Source organism: Oryzias latipes, chromosome 8 (assembly GCF_053564925.1).
Source record: "Oryzias latipes strain Hd-rR chromosome 8, Olatipes_Hd-rR_3.1".
Taxonomy (NCBI): domain Eukaryota; kingdom Metazoa; phylum Chordata; class Actinopteri; order Beloniformes; family Adrianichthyidae; genus Oryzias; species Oryzias latipes.
In genome coordinates, this window is record NC_136244.1 from 20,743,570 (window position 1) to 20,764,170 (window position 20,601).

The window sequence follows — 20,601 nt, forward strand, 5'->3', positions numbered from 1 at the left end:
CCCACAGCCGGTCCCAAACCCTCCACTCGCACGCATGCAAAGCAAGGCTTCTATGCTTTTACTCTTTGGCAAACAAAAATTGTCAGTAGCACATAATTTAATAGAAGAGTAAATGTGTTTTCAGGCTTTGTGCACATGGGTGCTACAACAAAAAAGGTCCCCAGAAATCAACTATTGGTGAAAAATTCGAATTTTACACAAATCTCTCTTCCCCCTCAGACGGTTTGCACTAATCGGAAGCCTCGGGACGTCTGGAGGTCTGCAGGACCGTGTGAGCAGAGCCACATACTCCTGTACTGATAGGGCAAAATTGGATCCAGTGAGAATGCAAAGAAGCTTATCCACCAACACTTCCAGGCAGTGCTCCCTGCAAGAGCATATGTCAACATCATTTATTAGATGTGGCCGGGGACTAAATTATGTATGATCACAAAACGAAAAAAAAAAGAAGGCAGGAGCTGAAATAGGATCACACGTAGCAGGTGAATAGAATAATATTTGGAGAGAATATGAAATTATTAATAAGGGGGCCTTAAGGGAGAATATTTGTTAGCATTAACCGGTGAGTCATTTGCAATGCTTGGACTCCATAATTAATCATATTGGCCATTTTGGAGCCACACAAAGACTTAAGTGAATCTTTTATTTACTCTCTGTTTTGGAGAGCAGTCATTAATTATAGTTTTTTCAGGTGAAACTACTTCTTTTGCATGTGGAATAAATAAAAAATAAGCTGAATTTGAAAAATTGCTCACCCTTCATTCCAACTGAACATTTAAGTAGCTTTAACATTGCAAGATGTGCAATCTCTCAAGCAAAATACTTTCTGCCAGACACTATGTAATTGACTCCACTTCTAACAGTATGGAACGAATCCCACTAGCAGAGGGAGTTGACAAATTGCATTAAAAACACTCAATTGGGCCAGGATTGGATAGAAACGCATGTTCCTCCTTATCCCATTAAACATGAAACAGTTTAATCTGTAAAAGTTGCTGACATATGGGGAAAACGCTTAAGCGCATAGCAGCACGATTTGTGGAAAGGAATCAAGGTACGACAACAGGCACTGCATTTGTGCACGCCGACTTTCCACAGTGGTGGCATTATTTTAATCAGCGTCAATTACCACATCATTTAAAAGCGCAGTAATGGTGGAATCCTCAACAAGCGTATCACTTGTGTCTGCCTTCTCAAAGCGCTTCATATCAAAGAGACTCAAACTGTCAAATCATCCAAGTTTTTTTTTTTCCTTCAACAGCTTACCCGACTCAAACATGTTCCACTTCTTTTCATGACATGTAAACAGGTTTTGACATGGGTCTGGTTAAATGTGTAAGACATGCCGGGGAAAAAAAAGGGAAATGCCTGTGCGGAAAAAAATAAAATAAAAACACCCTCAAACCTGTCAACACGCAGTACCTGCTTAAAATCTGTTCCCCATTTCAGGCAATCTGTGGGAACCAGGCCTGTGGAGTCTAATCCTGTTTTCATCCGTACCCCTTCAGCACCCCCCTCATCTGTATCACACTTTCAATTCCACTTGCTGGTGCCTTTGTGTGATTTTCATTTGATCTAGCTTTTAAAATTCAAAATCTATTCAAGGATTTTTTTCTTAGTTGGATTCACGCTGCTGCTTGTAAAGCCCTATTTATGTTCTAGATTTGGAATTGCAAATCAAGAGTGTTTGAGTTCGAGGGTAGAAAGAGCTCAGAAATTCTCCGGTATCACCTTTCATGATTTTGTAGGTTAAAGTGTTAACAGGGGTGTTTTAGCAGAGTGATTTGTGCAGTACAAGCCTGTCTCTTGATGCTCCACACCAGACAAAAGTAATGGTAAACTTTATTTGTTGCGCCAAGAAAGAACAGTGGCTTTAATTGTAAATTGCGACTCCAATGACAAAGAAACTGTGGTTATTCCTGCACCCACTATTTCAGTATTAAAGACCCACTCCAATCATTTTTATTAAGCAATTTGCAAAGCCTTCACAGTGGTTTTACAATATATGATTATGCAGATTCCAGCCAAAATGAAAAAAAAAAAAAAAAGTAATTTTCTAGAACTAAGTTTCTGCAGAGCGACAGGAGTTTATTAGGAATGAAACCAAGACATGCATGTATTTGTTTGTCTACAAGTGGATGAATCGGAATGGAGCAGGGAGCTTGTGGCCTGTCAAACGTATATTCTACGTCACAACTATAAGTTTTTTCAACTTGCATTTTTTCGTCTGCTCCTGATTTACAATGATTAGATTAAAGAAATACTAATAAATGCAATTTTAAGCCTAATTTTCTTTAAATATGTCCTCCATCATCAGGAAAATGCCACAACAAAACAACAACACAGTTTTCTTCGTTGAACCTTTAAGTCTAAGGAAACATAAAAGAAGGTGCACAAACTCATAAAATAGCTACCGCTTGAGTTAAAGTCTCCTCGTGTTGCACCACAGCCACACCAAAGTCTCAACAAGCTCCAGGATTTACAGAGCTGAGTAAAACAAAAGCTCTAAGACAACTGAATCAACACAAACGCAAATCCACAAGACGGTGGTGAAAATATCACCTTTTCCTTTGCAAAATGTCAGCCTGAACATGAATCTCCTTATTCAGAGAAAATCAGAAGAAAGCTTTTTATTTTGGGGGAATTTACATAAAAAGCAAGACTTAAAGTATGGCACTCCAGTGGGATGACATCAACATAACTTCCCCACTGAGCCAGATTTTCGGTTGTGCTTGATCCGTGTCAGTTCTCTGTCCGTAGGAAGCATCGCGGAGACAAACTTGGGGACTGGCTGAATAAATTCCTGTTAGCAATTTATGCAAAGAAATTTAATATTGCTGCAGAATCTCATTCTCTTTTCAAATAAACGCTTACTCCTGCACTCAGACGTTACTCTAAAAGAACATGGCAGAACGACCACGGTCGGCTGATTCATATTTTTGATGCACGGGCGTTAATATGAAAAATAAAGAATACTCTTACTTGTTTTTCCAAATGTCAAAGCACAATAAACAACAGTTGTTTTTTTTTTCATGTTTAAGATCAGCAATATGGGGAAAACATGAGCTGCCATATGGAAACTCTTGATGATTGCTTGTCAACTCCTGTTTGTTTTGGAATAAGCATTCATATAATCGGAAAACGTTGTATTGGCTTACTGAGGGAATATTACCGCCATACTTGATGCCCAGTGAGGGATTTGTGTGAGCTTTATGAACTCAGCCACAACAAGTCCCACTCCCTGTGATTATGTGACACAAGGTGCTGGCAGAAGCTCACTGTTGACATTTCTGTTCATATTGGCAGTGAAGAACACAGCACCGGTACAGGCTGGATGCTGCCTCTATTCTCCTCTTTGTGATGTAGGAATTCTTGCATCATCTGCAGCTGAATGAAACGCTTGCAGCTGACCTGTCGTGATACACCAGCATTAAACGCCAGCGCGGTTTTTCTCACTGTTGCAGGCCGGACACCTGCAGCTAAAGCAACACTAATGCAAAAAAAGCCCCATCGTAGAAATGCATGTCAAAGTGTGTAATGGATAAAGGGTTGAAATGGCAATATGCTTTTTTGTATGTTGTCTGATCCTAACCTGATTGGATTCTGTTTGAAGTTATTATTAGAATAACGCAGGCCCTACTTACCATAAAATAACAGGTGAGGTTAATGGTGACTGATTTGCTACATTAAAACCTCAGCTTTTGCATTTCCCTAATGGATTTTGTCTCCACCGTACAATTTTTGAGAGTGTAAACAATGGTATGTGCCAGCAAATTTATGTTTTGAGAAAAAAAAAACATTTATAAAAGCAGAAATTAAGAGAGGATCAGTTTTCACTCTTTGTTTCACAAAAATTTGCAGCGCTGGCATAAAAAAACATATTTGTTTTTATACTAATTATTACCTAAACCTGGAAAACATTCCCTGCAATGCAACCATTTTTGTCAATGGATGTCACAACAATTATTTAAAAAATAAAAATCAAGATCACTGGCAATCTCCCTCCACCTGGGGCTGCATGCAAGGTCTCACCTGGTGGGGTACAAACAGTGAGGAAACAGGCCAGAACAACACAAGGAACTTTGAAGAGAGCTGGGACCACACTAACAAAGATCACTATAGTAACACATGAAGTCATCATGGTTTCAGATCCCACGGTCTCCAAAGATCCCCATTCTTAAATCAGCACATATCCTGACCCATCAGAAGGGGTACAAATGAAAAGTTGTATCTCAAGAACACCATACCCAATGTGAAGCATGGAGGTGGAAACACCATGGTTTGGGGCTGCTTTCCTGCAAAGGGGAAAGGACAGCTGATCTGTGTAAAGGAAGGAGTGTATGGGACTGTGTATGGTGAGATTTTAGGCAAAAACCTCATTCTATTGTGAGAGCACTGAGGATAAAATGTGTCAAAGTTTCCCAACAAAAAATCTGTTAAGAGAGTTGAAAATTCATGTTGCCCAGCAACAGCCCCAAAACATCATAGCTCTTGAGAAGATCTGTATGGAAGAATAGACCAAAATAGTGGCTTCAGCGTTTGAAAACCAGCTGAAGCCAGTGTTACATTACAAAATGTGGAAGGGAAATTTTGTTATTGACCCCATATGTATTTTTAGCACCATTATACAAATAAATACATGTATGCCCCATTGTAAACACGGTTGGAGAAAGTGAAAGTGTCTGTATAACCAATTGACTTTTCTGTTTTATGGTAACATATGCATCTCAGTAAACAAGCATCCTTCAGTAAACACAATCCTTTGTCTGGTGATTTTGCTAAAGTTAAACCTAAAGACCTGGGACTTAAATATACATTCAAATAGTCTGCCACCAAGCCTTCCCTACCTGGAAGCATATTACAGTAATGAGTGTGGCATCAGCTTTTCCCATGACATTCGGAGGTTAATTTGCACTGGTTTCATGGTCATTTATTGATGGTGGGTTCAGAAATTAGCATTCACCACACTGCTTATTGACAGAAGTGTTTAATAACCCATCAAATCAAACAGGAAGGTTACCAGAAAAGACTTCTGTGTCAAGAAATGAGCTTTTTTTTTAGGCATTTTTAAGTCACTGAGGGTTGGAACCCACATCGTATTTTAGATTTTAGATTGTAAAAGAATTGCAAAATATTTATGATAGGGGATGCTGTGTAAAACTGTCGCTAAATTTCAAATAAGTGGACATCAGGAACTCATTTGATAGTTAAATAAAAGATGTGTGGTTCCTTCTCAAACTCCAAAAAGAATGTTTTTTTGTACTAAGATTTGATTTTTGTTGACAAACCCAGACATGTAAACATATTAAAGAAAATCAAGTCATTGCATGCTACAACTCATTATTACTGATATATACTTTATTCGAGGAGAACACACGCTTGCTAGGTAAAATGCAAGGGAAAAATCCTAAAATTAGTTCAAGCTCATATATTACGTTGCACATAATTTCTGTGATTGTTGCTGTAATTCCAGGCTTCCTCTGCCACACTTATCTGTCTTTAACCGCACTTTTCTTGGATGTGCAAAATTTCACATCCTCAGATTCACACGGCATGTCACCAACCTGCTTATGTTCAAAGGAGTCCTAATGTGGAGTGATGGTTTGGTCCACTGTAGCCTTCAAGCTGCTGACTCACAGCTGTCTTTGCTTTAAATCTGGCAAATCCACCACAAAGAGAGAAAAAAATAAAGGAAAAAACTTTTACTCAAGACTTCTTTTAGGTGATAAATTAACTCTAAGCTTCTTTTTTATTTCTGCTGTTACTGAGCGGTCCAGTAGAGAATAATTTGTGTATGTGACTGTTAAAATACCACTCAGATCATCTTTTGATCTATGTTAAAAGCGTTCCCAGTGATCTTTTGAATACGATTATGACGATTTTTGTCAAAAAATTAAAAAAAAACCTCTTTGTAGAACATATTTTCTGCAGAGCGGCAGGAGTTCATTAGAACTTCGCCTCTCTGTTGTGTGATGGACAGTTTGTGTGAAGTGAGCCTGCACTCATTTCCCATCATCCTTTTTTTGTACACTCTCTTCTGCTAGCTTACATACCCTCACAATCAAGCTAACATCACTAATACAACAAAAATGGGGAACAACATTGGACTTTCATTATTCTTTCTCTTGTTGCTTTGCCTCAATCTCGTATTTCCTGGCCAATGACTGAAGAGATCTTGAGTCACATGGTTTTGTTTAAAAGCTTTACTACAAAGCAGAAATGTGTGGTTGAAAGGCAGTCTGAATACAGACCAAACGTAAGGTTCAGGTCTTGATCTGGACCAAATAAAGCGGACTGGGTCCAGATCAACGTTCTTTTCCAGTCTCAATAAAACCTTGATTTTCTTAATACATGTCCTCCATCCTGACAAAAGTGCTACAAGAACATGTTAAAAACACCAAAGACACAATTTCTATTGGAGTGGTTCTTTCATAAGTAAACAAATCTGACTTTAGCACATTGCCACTGGAAAAGGTTAATCCCATAGATTAAACACAATGCAATCATCCTTCAATAACACACATGGCCTTGTCAAAGTTCCTTTATCTACAAGCCTTGTCTTCAAGGCTGTTATTTAATTATATTATTGCATTTGTCATTTGCTTTCACCCTCAGGGCGACAAAAAAAATTAAAGCCGCTTGTATGTTAACTTTATAGGCAGAACGTATGCGACACAAACCACGAAAAGTTCATATTTTCCATGTAATGAATGTTGCATTATTTATACTTTGAATTATGGATGAACAGGTGCAGACCGGTGCGCGCTCTGTACAGGATGGCTTGTAATCAATCCTCGTCTGATGGACCTCTCTAACAAACATTTATTACTCATTACACCGTCTCTGGTTATGTTTGGGAAAACTAACCGGTACAGGAACTGTTATTACATGCACTCAAGGTGTATAATTGGGCTATTATTCACACAAAATGCTTCCTGTTGTGTGTTGTAAATGTAAAGATATTGTAACTGTGATGATGCCAAAATTGTGGCAACAGAGATTAGGCAGCTCACTTATTTAATGTCATCAAAAAGCTTATTGAGTCAGACACTTCCACTACTCACCAAATACTAAAGAGAATACGAAATAAGTGACAGCTTCCTTTGAATTAATACACTTCGGAACTTCACAGGCATGGGGTATGAGCACCGAGCTGAGATAGAGAGGAAACATTATTCATGGTGTTTTTCATCCTAACTCTACTTTATTAGCTTATTTGATTCCCTATTCTCCTCATAGTTGATTCAATACATTCCCTATTTGCATAAAACTGTCCGGTAAGATTATCTTCACTTATTCGATCTATCCTAAGAGTCACCTTGTTCAGGATCTTATATGAATAATGAGATTTTAAATTGGAAGACACTCACACAGAGAATGAGGCGTTTACAGTTAATTCATCTCATTGAGTTACATTGCTTAGAGGTATTGGAGGGTTTAGATTTTCATTCAAGCATCATATTTAACAGTGTCTGCTTCCCCCCTCTTTACTGGCATTGAAATTTAAATGGCCTGAGCCTGACAGATCCAATATTGCAACCCACTGTTGCTATTTTCCTGGGAGCACATATATTGTTGGTAAGAATTACCAACATTCAGAGAACGAGCTGAGAAAAGAGCGCGATCACATGCAGATCCTCACCTTTCGTGGCCCAACCTTTTTTTTTTCCCAATTCTTTGCTGTCTGTTTTTCAAAAACATGTTTGTTTGCTGTAGAAATAATTTCAGATTAGGGCTCTAATTTACGAAATTCTTTCAAAATAACAGTGTGCCAATAATATCGCCAATTCGCGCCACACGTTCATTGGGATTTGACAGAAAAAGAGACAGAAAGAGAGTGAGAAAGCACGCGGGGGAGGGGTTAATTGGCTTTTTATGACTCCAATTAAATAACATTATGCATATACTGGCTTAACGGCTTATATGTGGCCTCCATTAACAATGTCCTCTTGATTGGTTCTTGGGCTTAAGGTCCCTTCCATCTCTGACAGTGCTGTCCGTAGTTTTTCAAATGTGCAGGAAAAGCTCAAGAATTTATGAGAGCCAGGATAATTCAAAAGGAAAGTCGAGGAGAGATCAAGGGCCGCACCTAAACTAAACAACTTGAGTTAAACTGTCTGAGATGACAACTGAATAAAATAAATCTGAAAGGCCTTATCTTGAAAGCAAATGAGTGAGAAAGAAAACAAGCATGTGCCTGTCCTGAAGCGAAGCTCCTGAGGTGTTAACTAATCTCTGGTGGCCAGTCTATACACTGCCTTCTCTAATTGCTCCCTGTATTTCAGTCTGGTGTGAGAGCAACCATTGTAGCGAGCGCCCAGTCAGCCCCCAGAGGTCTCACACCTTCATTATCACTCTTTATTGCAGAACCTTATACGGGCACTCAGCACCAAACAGCCTGCCCGTTAAAAATAGAGCCTTCTCCTCTTCTCCTTTTGGTGGTTTCATTTTTAATTACCAACACAGAGCCAAAGCCAGAGTCCTCAGCAGACCCAATGTTTTTTTTTCCTTTTTGTTCACTAATTAAAGCACGGATGGAGTTTATTGAAGGGACCCATACTCTGCTCTCTCATCTATTATTAAGAGGGCAGGACAAATCATTTTCAAATTTATATGCTGAAACCTGTCCAGGGACAGGCAAGGGGCGGAAAAGGTTGGGGGAAGGTGGGGTGAAATGGTGCTGAACACAAGGGAGGGTGCTTGAGAGGCTGTATAGGTGTAGACAGAGGCAAGATAGGTAAATTCAGAAAATCAGCTGTCATGTAAAACATCAAAAAGGACGGAGGCGCAGCAGATTAACAACCAAAGTGTGTGGTGTTCCTTAATTTTCATCATTAAGGCCTGAGAGTCAGGCTGGGCTGGAGACAGCAGCATTAGAAAAGATAATGGAATTGATTGAAGCCCCCCTCCTCCAGTGTGCTCTGTGTAAACAGTGGACATAAATACCAAAACAGCAGGGTGGTAAAGGAAGAGCACAATGTCCAGTCAAATTGATGTTTCCAGCGATTCACTGACCCCCCCCAACCTCTCCTAATCGCCTAAACAGCCGCGACCCCAACAGCTGCACAGGTTCATCAGAGATGGAGCAAAAATACAAACCACCATGAAGCCAGCAGACAGCAAAAAGTTTTATTTACACTTCCAAAAAAAAAAAAGAAAAAAAAAACTTTTGTACAGGTGGATTTATGCCTATAGTTTAAAAGAAAATTGTCTTTTTTTAAAGTTAAAAAAAGCAAAAGTGTCAGAAACTGTTCTTAGAACTGCAGCTAAATCGTCTAAATGTGTGAGGAATCGGCTCTGAAAGACACAACCGGGAACAAGTCCACATGGAAAATTAGCAACGAGCAATTAGAGAGAAAGAAAATCTGCATATCTGGTTTCCAAGCTCTCTGAGATGAGGGAGAGTGAATTGAAAAGGAGAAATAATGAATTTAGCCAGAGAAAGAGAATCCTCCCTTAGCCTAACAAGCAGCTTGCATCCTCAGGGCAATTAGTCACTGTCATATGAGGGCAAATGTAGAACCCTTGCATGCTTGTTAAGTAAAAACTTACACAGAGGTCGCTGACATGTAAGAGAGTTGCAGTGTGATTACTGAGCTGTGAAAGACTTTCCTCTTTAAAATGTGTTCCAGCATTGCAATAAATATATGTTGATTTAGATAAGGGTATTACAGACCCATCAAGCCAACTCCAAGTGCTTGAGATGTGTTTTAAATCAACTAAACTTTCTACAAATCACAAAAATAATGCAATAGATTACATTTAATAATTTAAACCAAAAGAACATTGTGATGTTTCCTTTACATCTTGTTTATAGTTGACATTTTCAGTCCTATTCTCACCATTCCAATCATCTTTGATCCATTTTAAAATATCCCCAGTGGTCTTTTATTTATGATTATGCCCTTTTTAGGCATAAATCATATCTTGTGTTGTTTTCTAGGACAGTTTCTGCAGAGGAGCAGTAGTTTATCAGAAATTCCCCTTTAAGTTGTGAGTGGGAAGCCTGTCTTCCTATCATCCCTTTGTTTACACTCTCTCCCACTAGCTTACAGCCCCTCCCACTTCAAAACTAACATACCGTATTTTCCGGACTGTAAGTCGCTCCGGAGTATAAGTCGCACCAGCCCAAAAATGCATTATAAAGTAGAAAAAAACACAGATAAGTCGCATTTTGACAGGAAATTTATTTGACAAAATCTGAGACCAAGATATAATAACTTTCACAACCTCATATGACACAATCATAGCAGACTGTTTATCTCATAATTTCACAGTAATTCTTTCTCAAACCTATTTATTTATTCCTTTCATGAAGCATCATTGGCTAACTAATACTCTGTTTTTTTTATCCTGTATTTGTAGAAACAGTTGTCATTTTTATTGCAATTTTGAATCTATGAAATCATTGGAAAATAGAATATTATGTTGTTAGCCTTCAAGATCTTACTGTAGAAAAAAGTTTGCTGATTCTCTGAGTCACTTAACATACTCTTAACACTTAACATACCTCATACATCAAATTGACCCAGGAACATCATCTCTGTTCCTCACATATGAACATAACAGGAGGGTTAACAATGTATTTATTTCAATTTATTTCTTATATAAGTCGCTGCGGAGTATAAGTCGCACCCCTTGCCAAACTATGAAAAAAAGGGCGACTTATAGTTCGGAAAATACGGTAACTGGTTCAACAAAAGTGGGGAACAATATTGGAGCTATCTAGCCGTACGGTTTTAAGCCAGATGCCAGCTCTGATGAGGAAAACAAAGACGTACATTTGTCTGCAAGTAGATGCATCAGAATGGAGCGCAGCAGAGATCTTGTGGCCTGCCAACTGTAGCACCTACGTCACTGCCTCAGTCTTTTTCCAATGACATTTTTTTTATACATCTGTTCCTGATTCACAACCATTTGTATAAAGAAATACACAGAAATGCTGTTTTAAGCTTAAATTTCTTTATATATGTCCACCATCATAAGAAAATTCCCTGAGGAACTCATTAAAAACACCAAAAATACTACTTTCATTGGTGTGGGTCTTTTAACATTTCCAACCATGTAGACCAAAAAAAGAAATAGAGAATTCAGTGTGATGTGTCATTGTTTTCTTTTCTTTATTTTTTTTCAATGCATTACAAATATTTTTTTTCAAATACATACAGGGAGGGATATATAGGTCAGAAACCCTGGCGCCTTATCAGTAATTCGCCATTGCCTGGTTATTAAGGAGAGCTTAGGTGGAGAGGGCTGGAGTACCAGGAGGGGTTAAGGTGAATTGATTGCCTGTGGACATGTTAAACATGACCCTGTCAGGCCTCCACTCGGCTCCTAAAATGCACCAACCTGTGCACCTCACTCCAAGTAATCAGCTGTAGAGGCTTTAATAAAATTCAGAAGGCCCCAAAAAGTTCCCTCCAGGGATTGTACTGAGTCGGAAATAATCGAGACCCGAGGCAAAAGACATTTAAACTGTGTTACCGTAGGAGGCATAACAAAATGCCAGATGCTGTGACCCCTTAAAAATGTTTTCAGGACAAGGAAAGAGAAAAAATTTTAAAAAAGCAGTTTATTGCTGGTCGTTGCTAACCGGTAAACAGATTGGAAAGTAATCATCAAAGTGTCTGTTCTACTGCTGAGTGGTTTTGGATGCGGCAGCTTGCAGCAGAGGGACAGTGGCAGGGTAATTACGGGGTAACTTGGGCTCAATCTGTCTGTAGACGCCCTCCCTCTTGGAAGGGGGTGTTTCCCTTGATTAGCCTGACTTAGGGTGAAGCCCCCACTGCAAACGGCAGATTGAAGTTCATCACAGGGGTCTCAGCTGCCAGTATGTCGCAATGAATTGCTTGGTGTAAGAAGGTGTTGACAGGAGCAGCTGGACATTAGAGAGTGATGAAAAGAAAGGGAAATTCATGGAGAACTCAGACAGGGTGCTCCCACTGGGGAGGAGGGCAGGGAACTGGTCATCTGCTGGTGAAGAGCAGAACTGCAGCTTCAGCACCGCCTCAGGGTGTGTTGCTCTAATGCGGTGTATATTTAAGCGTGGTCTTCATTGTGGAGAATGTCAGCATAGTAGAGTTCACACAGACGAGAAGTTCAGTTGAGCTGATGCTTCAATAACTCCCGCCCTTCCCAGCTGTGAAGCGCTGGCGTGAACCACTGAAACGTGCCTGCAGCATTTCAGCAAAATGATAAAAAGTGGTCCGACAGCCCTTCAAATAGTTCGATTATCATTATGTCATCTCTTTGCAGGCAGAGTGAGACTGGCACCAGTTTGACAGTTACTTTTAAAAACACAGAAAATGCTGTTAAGCAACCACAAGCTTTAATAACAGGCTCACAAGGTGAACGACAGCGACTGTAAGACACATTACACGTGCATATTGTCTCCCAAGTGCAGCACTGGAGCTCTGCAATAATGACTAATGTTAAAGAAAATGAGAAATGAGTGTGCGCTGATGAATAGACAGAGTGCCCTTAGGTGTGGACAGACTCTATTGGTGTGATTTCAGCACGAGCTGTATTAATGAACAGCCTAAAGGTGCAAATTAGGTTCTAACAGGTGTTACTTTACCATCTTTGTTGTACCACACACAAAACCCTTTATTTTTGTCTTCATTTTCCTGCACCTTCATGGAAAATCTCAATCTAAAATAAATGCTGTGTGGTCTGTTTGTATTTGAGTACTTTTTAGGACACTAACACTAATACCCACATTTCAAATTTGAGTTAAAAAAACTTAAATTTACCCAGTAAAGCCAATCTGCAAAATCTGAATCTTATGGGGGGAAAAAGGAGCCTTTTTTCAAAAAAATGTCTTTATTTTCTGTCTTGCAAGAAAAATAATCTTATCAAGAGAGGTCTTCAATAGCAAAATATTCCTAGTTTGAGAAAACATGTCTAATAGTGAGTGGAGTTTTTTTCTTAAATTAAAAATTCTTGGTAAGACCATTATTCTTACCACATTGGCAGACTTTTTGGTTTTTTCTTATTTAAAACAATTATTTGGATGAAATCATTCAAAATTATTCAAGCACAATATGTTACTTGGCAAATATTAAATGTATGTTGTCAAATTATAGTTGAACGTAGTTTCATTAGTTGAGAGAAAATTCCCTCTAAATTCTGCTAAACATGTTTGCTTTTCTGTTTTGGATGACAATGAAAAGAAAATGTAACTTTAAATCATATTTTTAACAACAATACTGATATTTCCTAATGTTCATCTTAATTAAATTAATTATTTGTTATTTTTCACACACCGGCTCGAACCACTTTAGGTGAGTCATGCTAGACTGAACAAGTAAAAAATATATTTAATACAACATGTTTGTCCCTTGTTATAAGTAAAAAGAAAATGGCCAGTGCTGTCAGAAGATTTTGTCTTGGTGACATTTCTAAAAGTAAGTTTCGATGTCCTGCCCTTTGAGACAAAATTAAATCTTAAATTAGCTACATAAACATTTCTATTATTGCTCTGGTTATTGGAAGTAATTCCTGAAATAATTGTGTATTGCTCAAAAAGAGTTTATATCTTTAAAATATCATTTTTTTCCAACACTAGAACAGTCCAATTCTAGTCTCCTTTTTTCTAGATCATAATCATCTTAAATAAGATTAGAATTATACATTTTTTAAATAAATTTGTCTCAAATCTATGTATCTTATATGTAAATGTATATATGCCCTTTTACACACTGGCATCCCGTTCAAGGAGCATCCTGTCTTCATCAAACAGTAGCTGGGATAGGCTCCAGCAACCACAAATGGGGTTAGGTGGGTTCAGAAAACGGTTGGATGTTTACGTTCAAACGTTTGTCCTGCTGTTGTTAATGTCTTTTTTATGTGTTATGAGTCAAATAAAACTTTCCAGTTCCCTAAATCAAGCTAATTTCTTGAAACAAAGCCGCTCATGTTCACAAATCAAACTTCTGATTTATTGTCCCAAAACTACTCTTTTTATCTGACTAACAAGCTATTGGTAAATTAGTTTTGTATTACATCAAGTGTAAGACATTTAGACTAGAAAGCAGACAATAATACTTCAGATCATGTATTTTTGCAGTGAAGCTCTTCTGCGCCTCCCACCATCAATAAAGGACAACATACATTTTGACCCAAATAAGTGCAGAGGGTTCAAAGTCTGCAGGGAAGCCCGAAGACTCATGTCTGTGTCCGCACGGCTGGCCTGTATTGCATTTTTTACACTTTAACTCCTCCACTGAATCTTTGAGCATAACGCAAAATCAATTGCCTTATTGATCTGTGGCTAATTAGGGGAAGATAAACGATGCAACCACACAAATACAGGCTGTATAATGAGCCAATGTTGAGCAAGACGTTTTAATTGAGTCCTGCATATGAGGCTATTATTCAATATTAGATCCAGAAGTGTGTTCAACATCAGTTATTGTGACTGATGTTTCTCTGCATGTACCTGCAGCCTAAACTGTTAGGAAATGAAATCATATCTTTACTGGACTTTTGCAAACATCTCTCGGGTTAGACTCACCAGCGATCAAAGGCTAATTAGTTTCAGCTGACACAGGTTATGGCCTGCAGGTCAAAGGTCACAACTGATGTTATGGAGATGATGGCAGGAGAACGAGAAGCAGAAGAGAAGCCAGGAGGTAGGGATCCAGATCCTCATTAGACAAAAATTGCTGTTTTTTCATCTGATTTTAACTGATTTCCATTTTAACTGAACACATTTCCTCGTTAGATTTCATGTTTTTAACAACTGAAACCTGCCTTGAAGTCCTTTTTTTTTTATACATAGAGGCAGGAAAATGATAAAGTTAATGACTGTTTGCCAACATAAATAAATAAATGGTGTTATTTACATGAAACAGTAGTGAACCGGACTAATACACAGGAGCTCCCTCTACAGGATGCTCACTGACGGCATACTCTTTTGCAATGCTTCATTTGTCATAGCAGATGTTCAAAACTATTTTTCCTGGAAGCTTAAAATCGAAAGTAGTAAATTAATATCCCCTCCCCACCCCGTCTCAAGTCCCGCAGACTCAGTTCATAGCCTGCACTAAGTGCCCTTGTTGACTCAATTGGATTAGTGCTAATATGTAAACACAGGAGGTAAGAGGACTAATCCTCTAATGAGAGCAAAAAAAAGTGAAATAAATAAGTTAAAATGCCATCCTGTGCCTTTAACTGTGGCATCTGTCAGGTGAGCTGTGCAGCTTGAAAGCCGGTATTAAACGTGGAACCGGGGATGTTCTGAGGTAAACTGTTGTGACCATTCAGTGACAGCGTAATTACTTGTTTGTAACTTAGTTGGATAATAGGAAAAGAGCCTCCCGGGGAAAAGACAAAGACTTGTTAATTATTAAAGCTTACATCAGCCAGCCACCGGAGAGTTGCAATTATTAATGTTGTTGTTCCTGTTTGTGCTTAAACACTACCTCTGCTGTTAATATACTCATTAACCAAAATGAGTGATTTTATTACTCTTGATTTGGTTTGGGGTTTGTTAAACATATTAGGGCTCAGCTGCCGTTGTTTGCTGAAGGATAAGTGCTTGTGGCAGATGTGGGCAGATGATCAGAGGCAAATCCTGCATGATGTCACATGAATTATAAAAAAGAAAATCACAGATCATGTGTAAATGAGGTGTTGAATGCCCCTCTCATTTGAAGGTAAATTTAGCCACAAAAACACTCTCTTTATGCCACTTTATATATTTTAGACATGTTATAATATGCACAATTTCTGATGGAAATTCGAATGGTGTAAACAAAAATTTTCCCGAATTAAGATTCTTCCAAAAATATCTGACTTTCGTGTATAAATCTTGAATCTATTGGTCTGTATTGGGCTCCAAATGCTTTAAAGGCTTTACTCAGTGTGGAAAAAATGTTGCACAAGATTATTCTTAGAAAAGGAATACAAAAAAAAAAAAAAGCAAATAAATAAGCAATTATATTTGTTCACTCTCCATTGTGAGCTAAAACCATATGCAGCTTTAAAGGGTGTTTCCCTCCTAATGGGCCCCAGGGGGATGGAGGGGTTAATTGATGCAGATGTTGATCGCTTTTACACATGATGCAGAGAGCGTCTCCCGGGTGGCTCCTATTAGAGGCAGTTTTAATGAAGTGCTAAACAGAAGGCTTTCCTACAGTGTGGCCCGTCCTCAGGAACACTCAACAAAGAAAGCACTTCTCGGGGAAAACAACGTCCCCTATTGATCGCCGTGCCAAATAACTGAATCCCGTCTCGATCGATGCCTATTTCTCAACTTATGGAAGCTCGCGGAAGACGGTGTGAGAGGAAGTCAATCAGAGAAGCAATATGTAGCTTGGGGTAAATGAGTGGATGTCATGTGTAGAAAAACTGCAGCAGAAATAATCGGACAGTTTAGACGACTTAAAAGTGAACACAATATTTTTAAATACTTAATTTTTGCTGGCTGCTTTGGGGTAAGATGTCAAAAAATTTCCATTTAGCGTTCTTTTTTTCCTACAGTTTACACGCGGAGGAAATCACGCCACATATGTAACAGTCATTGGAGGTTGGTTAAAGTGATGGTAATGCAATGGGGCTCCTCGCACAGCATTACCAGCCAATAGCCACTAAATTCTGCTCATTAAAGTGACAAACCCAAGCACACAGTTAGTCAGGCGTGATCTTCAGCTGTGTATGGCATCTGGGCCTGACGCATCTCCACCCCCAGCTCCCACCAGCGGCCACACACACTCACAGTGAATAACCCCAGTCACATTTTAAAATAATCAGCACCTCCTTTATATCCAATTTGGTCACTTTACCTGCCTGTTACCAATGAGGATCTTCCTCCTCTTCAGCCTGACAGCTTTCTTCACTCGCCCCAGTCGGCTTCTCGATCCATCCGTGCCTCCTTCATCCTGATTATCAGGAGACACCACTTTCAAAGAGACATCTTAATAGTGATGTCAACGTATTAATTAGAAGTGTTAATGAGCTAAAAGAAACCCAAATTAAATTAATGCAGCAATAGACAGAGAGCGAAATTAGCTTCAATTTCTGTAAATGATTCTGAAGTGTGCACAACATATCAGGCTGTCTGAACATTCCCATCCCCCAAAGCTAATCAAGAGCTACATTGCAATTAGCTGCTTAATTAAAGCAACACTCTGCTCAGAAAATCCGGCACAATTAAGTAATGGCTGTTATAGCATGAAGACAGACTGTATTTTTCTTCCGGAGGTGCAGGGAGAAAAAAACAACAAAAAAAAAAAAACAACAGACAACAACATATTCTATCCCTAATGGCCTGCAGGGGATTGAGCAAGCCAAGATGTGCCAAGATGGAGAGGTTTCTATCACACGCTTCAGTGGGGATCTTTGCTCCAGCTGGAAGCCGTGTGAATCAATGACAGCAAGGCAGATCAAACCGCCGTGCCCAGGGTTGCTAAGACATCTGAATTGGCACAGACTGGGGTGACTGCGTCCTAATGACCAGTTCTATTTTAGCAGCTCAATGACTTCCAGTTGGACGGTGGGGCTCCAGACTATTGACACTTTGCACATATTTCAGCAGCAGACCTGTTACTGATCCTTGTGACTGTGGACTCTGTTGTGCTTCAGTCCCTGCTGGTGTGGCTGGACTGCACCACAGTGTGGGATAAACACTCTGCCGGAGCCAGAGGAGAAAGTGTCCAAAGCTTTATGTGTGCACTTACGGCATAAACAGCATAATTTTAATTTTTAAACATATAACTAACATACAATTAGAACAATATAAACCGATTAGTAGAGGGGAAAAAAATTCTTACATGGAAGCTTTCTGAGGAACCAAATGGCGGGGAAAAAAACATTCAAATGCCAGAATTTGATAGAAAATGAAAAATAAACGTGTACTAACTATTTTTAAAAGGCACAAAAATACTTAAAAACTGAATAAAGAGAAAAGAACACAGATGTGCACTGGAAATTTAGAGTGTAATGTGGAGAAAATACAAAATTAATAGCAAATAAAGTGAAATGCTAGTCAAATGAAGATACAAATTAAATAACGTTTAATAAAGTAAAAACAGAACCCATTTTTGTTTTTTTGCTTCAGTTATTTAGTCTTTGTCTCTCTGTAAAGAAAACAGGCTTTCTCCTCACTGGATGACCTTTTTTCATTGCAGAATGACAGCTTTCTGTTTCTCATAAAATAGTACAATAAATAGATCCACAAAAAATATAAAGCCATATCTTTTAATAAGAAAGAAAAGGAAAACACTCTTCAAAGTTCAATTTAGCTGTTTTAAAAGCGCTTGAATGTGTTTTGAGCTGTGATTAACAGCCCTTTCAGAGGTGGAGTCCAGGGACGCTGGTGTAAACGGCATCTTTAAGCAGGTGTAGGCCGCATCAGAGCATATGCTGTCAGGTAACTAGGCTGTTTTGCTCTGCAGAGACTCAGTTGTGATCGTTTCCCATGGCCTGTTTCTGCTGGGAACAAGTATCACTCACAAACACCATCTGCCAGAAACCAAGTTTACCTTCTAAGAGCATTTATCAGAAGGTCAAGGAGAGGTGCATTAAAAAGAAAAAGAAAAAACACCACCTAAAAAAGGCTCAGTTGCATTGCTTTAAATGTATTCTTCTCAAGGATTCAAGGTAGGAGAAGCAGCTCAGACCTGGCAGCGCTCCAGGACACCTTTCCCTTTGCTAAAAAGAGGAGAAAAGACACCTGAAGTGCTTGACGCTAAATTAGCTTTTCAAAGACAATAATTAGACTTCTACCCTTAAGGTACATTACCTGCTAACCAACTTGAACTGTGTTCTAATTATGGGATCTTGCCTGTTAGCCATTGCTAAAGATCCTTGTTCCTTTCAAGAAGATGTAAAACAAGGTTTAAAAAAAGACGTTGCAATGTTAGAAAGCCTGCAGAAAGAATGGTTGGAGCACTTGCATAACTGCAGTAACCTTTAGAGGATTTAGACACGATCATTTCACAGTGCAAGCAGATGGCAGCTATCGTTCTTTATGTGCACTCTGACAGAGGAGGTTGACTGAGCAACACTGGATAAGTGACAACTAGGCACTTATCTGTGCTTTGCATATATTTGCAGTTGCGACACTGGAAATTGATTTGTAAAACACACAGTCAGTGAAATATATTGAATATTTACTCTCGCCTGGTAATAAACCCTAACTGGTCTGAAATGGGGAGGGTTTCGCTGGCCTTTAGTTCTGGGTAATTTCTCATAGTTCTGCCAGGCTGACAACTGAGCATCCCGCAAGGCGGCACTGTGGCTCACAGCAACAAGGCCATGTGACTTTGACGCCCGCCGCTATTTAATATGTAAATGCAGCACTGTTTGTTTGCCGCCATGTCAAACTTTGATGTGAAGGGTGGCTTTCAGGTTAAAGATTTTGTCAAGACTGAGCGCTGGAGACCTGGCACACATCCTAACCAGCTGTAATCTAATACTTTATTTAAATACTCTAATACGGCGTGCCTCCAAAGCTCAGAACCTGGGAGACAGGCTAATGATATTTTATTAAGCTGGAGTAATTGAGGATCCCATCAAAATATGTAATTAAACACTTAAGCGTAATTACCCAACAGTGTAGGAACCCCACTGAATTAATTAAAAAAACGTCAATACATCAATTTATTCCAATTCCTTTGTCCCTTTTCTACTTGTGATGATTAACATTTTAATTGCCTTAATTTGTGACGAGTAAAAATTCACACTGTATGTGACGCTGGCAACAAAAGGCAAAAAAAAAAAAACCTGAGTATGATGGCTGTTACTGCAAAAATACAGAAGAAGAAAAAAATGATTTTGGCAGCTTTTATTTTGAAGAGCACCAGTCTGGGACTCCATGAGAATGTGTTTGCTTGCTTGCCTGGGTATGTGTTCATTATCAGCAGGCTGTCTGGGTTTGATGCATACCTGGAGAGCGACTTAATATCCTCAGGCCACTGCTGCATGTCAGGCCACGAGAAAGATACACACACAAGACAGAGGAACATCCTCGGCCCCGGTGGAGCCATTTACCTTTCGCCAAGTAGGTTCAAGATATTAATTAAGATAAATCTAACTCAATTCACACATTCTGCCATCTGCCTATTTATCAGAATTATGTTAATCATTTCTGCAGGGCAGAAGAATTATTACCCATTTTGTACATAATTCGTATTAACATTCAGAACTAAATGATTTTGCCTTCTGTTCCATGTGGACTTTTTACACATCTTTTTAAAGTACGGTTATAAAAAGAAGGGACATATTCATAATGTTCAAGGCGTGTGACAGTGTTTTCCCGGCGGTGCTTCCACAAACAATATGGAAATGTATCCATTTTAATCATACACTGCCTCTCAGGAGTTATTCGTCATGAAGCACCTCATGCGTTTGAGCAGCTTTGAACTAAACAATAATCTTTTGATGATCCGTTCTGTTTCTGCAGCATTTGAAGTGAGTTGAAACCTTTTTCTTTCTCTCTCTTTCTGTTGGCCAATAGTAGAGCCGGTTAATTAAACTCTGAGGAGATAATTAAGACGAGACGGCTGCTAGAATCATTCCGGTCGTTCAGTCATTATCTGGGTCAGGCCGACAGGTGGCACAAACTTCATCAGGTGACAGATCAGCCAGCGGATCACG

The 20,601-nt window shown here is 39.0% G+C and overlaps 1 long non-coding RNA gene across 1 annotated transcript in view; it reads right to left on the reverse strand.

Moving 5' to 3' along the window:
* LOC111947740 (uncharacterized) overlaps window positions 1–16,885 on the reverse strand; it is a 59,801-nt gene extending 42,916 nt beyond the window's left edge. The window contains exon 1 of the long non-coding RNA XR_002873652.2: window positions 16,788–16,885. This is a non-coding gene — a long non-coding RNA (uncharacterized LOC111947740). The remainder of the gene's footprint in view (window positions 1–16,787) is intronic.
* Between the last annotated feature and the right edge of the window lie 3,716 nt (window positions 16,886–20,601).